Source organism: Crocodylus porosus, unplaced genomic scaffold (genome assembly GCF_001723895.1).
Source record: "Crocodylus porosus isolate Cpor-Errol unplaced genomic scaffold, CroPor_comp1, whole genome shotgun sequence".
Taxonomy (NCBI): Eukaryota; Metazoa; Chordata; order Crocodylia; family Crocodylidae; genus Crocodylus; species Crocodylus porosus.
The window spans coordinates 229,479,986-229,484,111 of record NW_017728886.1 but is presented as its reverse complement, the minus strand read 5'-3'; positions in this window follow the sequence as shown (position 1 = coordinate 229,484,111).

The window sequence follows — 4,126 nt, the reverse complement described above, 5'->3', positions numbered from 1 at the left end:
AGCTCTAGCTCAGTTGTCAATCAACATGGAGCAACAAAAGAAAAGTAATGCAGGGGGACCAGATTCTCAGCTCATTATACAACTCTGGCAACAGAACATAAGAGATTTCATTCACGACATACTGTATAATACAGGTAACTTTCTCCAATTCCCAATCACGAGTTTTACTAATTCAGTAAACTGTGTTCTGATTCACATGCCAGAGCAGGAAGTGGCTGGCAGTGTTTTAAGCAAATCTGGAGGTCCCCTGTGAAGTTTTTTTTTTTTTTTTATTGCAACTCATCACTACAGGCTCAAGATTCAATATGTGTCCTCCCCACCCCCTTTCTTCCCCAAACAGCTACACAAACTGCTAGAAGACCAGCACAGCTGAGAAGCACTCAGTAATTTTCTGTCAAAATGACTTTTTGATGAAAAATGCAGTTTCCACACGATCTAGATTTTTCCCATGGAAAAGCTGGATTTTGCCATCATTTATCCTTTGCCGTCTGGGAAAACCAAAGTGAAATATTTTGGTTGATTGAACTCACCTGAAATGTTCTGTTAAATTTTCTCCCTACAATGCTGTATCGCCACATGGGTGCCATGTGTTCCAGCTTTTCCTCTGGCTGGGCACGTCAGCTACACTGCGTGTCTGTTGATGCAGTATGGTCTCTTATCTGACTCTTGCCATTACCTCATTGAAATTTTTGTTCTGTGAAAATTTTCAATATTTCAGCTTTTCTTCATAATTCAAGGCTAAGCCCATGGTTGAAATACAATACAATACAAACTCAAATTTTCAGTCCAAAAAGTGAGCCAGCACAGGACTGGAAATGGGCCTGGCTAAATCAGTGGGAAACTGACTAGTAAGTTTTCTTACTTTTTGGCTGTCTGCAGTCTCTGAGTTAAAGGGCAATGCTGTTCTTTCTTATGTGAATATAAGCAGACCATAGCAGTGATATGGTTACCTGCTTTCCCTTTTGGTATACTCCTCTGAGACCCAGGAGGCCATGATTCCATATAGAGGCTGACCTTGAAACTCCCGTGAATCTGGCACAGCATGTGTCAGTTTGCTTGGCAACGTTTTACTTCTGTTGATTTATTTTCTTGCTCCAGTGCTGTCTTTTGGCCCTGTCAAATGGTAAATTACATCAGCTTATATTCACTTACATTAATGTATACTGAATTTTGGCTGCATATACATATTCAAATGATCCCAGGTTTTTTCTTGTGATGAAACTTATCTGGAGCTGCCTGACCAGATATTTGAATGCTGAGCCTGTGAAGAGCTGAGTGCTGCAGTGCTGACACTGTCCAGCAGGAGCCCCCTGTGCACATATTACAGCATGCTCTGCAGGCTTCCTCAGTCTTCTGGGAAACAACAGAGCAGCAGTGCATAGGGCAGCCCCGTTTGGCTGACCTAGACTGGTCAGGATCAACCTGTGTTCACTTTGCTGCAGCTGAGTGCTGCTGTAATTAAAGTGCCCTCAGTATCTCATGTACCAGCGTCCTTGCACTGCAAAATGGCGGTGGGGTGCTTTAGCTAAAGCTCGTTCAAAAGTACTGAAGAAGCTGTGAGAGATTGGGAGCAGAGTGTTTTCTAGAAAGAATTTCTAAAATAAGCCAGGTGTCTGGGGGCTGCCAGAGAACTTTCTATTAATTCTCATGAATTTGAAATCTCTCTCTTCCTTTCTTGTGCCTTCCAGCACCCAGAGCTATCCCTAGGGTATGGTGAATTGGGGTGACTGCCCCAGGCCCTGTGCTTTGCGGGGGGCCTGCGATGCCAGGTGGAGTGGCTGCTGCCCTTCTTGCAGGGCCTGTCTGGAGCTGGTGGCTCAGCCCCGTGCTGCGGAAGAAGCATGGAGATCTCCCCCTCCCCACCCTTTGTAGAGGTACCATGGTCCTGCACAGTGTTAAGGGGGCCCTGCACCCCTTTAGGGTTGGCTCTGCCAAAACCTAAAAAATATCCTGAAATTCATCAAAATCTGGGGTGGAAATCCTGTAAACATTTATATTTTTAAAACCAGTCAATTTCATTTACCTTATTTACTCAATTAGAAGATGGTCTTGCTAAGATGACCTCCTAATAATTAGATTCTAGATCAGGAAAATGTATAAATTTGTTACAGTTTTTCAGATATGGAATTTAACTATTGGAGGTTTGCCGTGAATTTGTCCCCTTCCCATGGTTACAGTGGGGTCAGGTCAACTCTCAGGATCTCAGTATTGAGCTGTTAGACAGGAGGGTGTGACACAATTGCACATATACAAACATGCAAATTAGGTGCATACACACACACATATACACTCAGCCACATACACATCCAAACCAGCCTAGACACATGCATACTTATCGCCAATTCAAGCACATACACCATACACCCCAAAAGTTAGACAAAAATCAGTTGTCTATACCCACACATTCAGTACACATACACAGATCACTAAATTGTATATCATGCACACAATGACATATATACACACACACTCACCAGTTCACACACATACCACCCACCTACACATACACACAGGTAAGTTCCTAACTTGGATGATATGGTGTGTATGTGTGTGTTTGGGGTACCTGGGGGAAGGTTAAGGTGAGAGAAAGAGTTAAAGTGAAGGGAGTGAAAGTTGCCAGAACCAGGATTAGAACCAGTGGACTAGAGAGAAGCTGGCTGAGGAACAGAGGCTTGTGGTTATTTAAGGTAGACTGAGGCTGGAAACTGAGGCAGACAGCTGAGATATTGGGGGGGAGGGGCAGATAAATGGTGGCAAGGAAGAAACACTCAGGAAACAGGCAAAAACCCAGCTCAGGGTTTCAAAATAACAGGTTTATTAAACAGACAACACACTACACAGCCCCATGAAGTTACTGGTTCATGCATGTGCACGTGCGTGCGTGCACGCATACACACACACACACACACAAAAGCACTCACAGTGGTAGCAGGAGAAAGAGACTCAGTGGAAGGGCTGGAGTCCAGGTAGGGCAGAGAAACAGAGTCCAAGTCCTTGGTTGAAGAGGAGGTAGAGGGTGATAGATACCTATCCAGGCTGGAAAGGGGTCTTTGTCCAGTAGGTGTTGTCCAGAGGGGGGTTGCTGGCAGGGCCTCTGGGTGGATCGTGGTGTGGCATGGTTCTGGTCCAGATGGAGAGGGAGTCCCAAGGAGTCAGTCTTCACTACCCTTTTTATGGGGCAGACTACTTATGATCTCCTGCGGATAGGGCTTGTCCAGGCAATGTCAGTCCTGTTCCAGAGGGCTCCAGGTGTTCTTATTGAGCATGTGCAGCCTTGGCACAATGTTGGGTTGCCTCATCTTTTGTTTCTTGAATGCTGAGGGTGGTTCCAATGGCTGGGTCCTTGGTCCAAGTATTGGTGTTGAAGGTTTGGTCATTCAGAGGGAGCTATTTTTAAACCTACTGCCAGTGTCTCTCAAGCACCCTCATTCATCCCCATTTATTCAGGAACCAAGTTACACAGGAGGGTTAGTATGAGTCATGGGTTACACAACCGGGCATGGGGACAGGATAGACTTGACAAACAAAAAGGAAACTTGATATGACTTAAGCTAACTTACATATGTAGGCCTAAATCATATAGTATCAGGTAAACAGTAATATAGAACAGTAAAAAACAATATAAACATCATAATTATACAATATAAAGAAGGAGAAAAAACAAAAAAAAGACAACTTGCTACCAAACTAAAATGCTGAAGCTTATCCTATGTCTTAGCTCACTTACACTTATCTATAGGGAATAGAAAGGGAGAGAAAAAGTCAGAAATGATTGAGGAAGGGGAGGCAATGCATTTTAAAGGGGAAAAAAAAGAGAAAAAACTGGGGGGTTTTGCTACAACAGCAGGGAAAAAAAATCTGGAGACCCTTTGCTCTCTGCTTCCCCCCAACTTTTTCCCTGGCAGCTCTTACTGTCAGACCCTACTCTCCCTGAGCACATGGAAGTGAGGAGCAAATTTGAAAACAATAACCTTGACATTAAATATGGCTGTAGTACTGTTGCAAAAATTGCGGTTTGTTTCTTGGAGGCTCGCAAAGAAACTCAGACACAGTCATTTAGCAGCACAAAAGGTGTATTTGCAAATAGGGTCAGAGCAGAGTCAAAAACTCAGATTACTCTGAATCC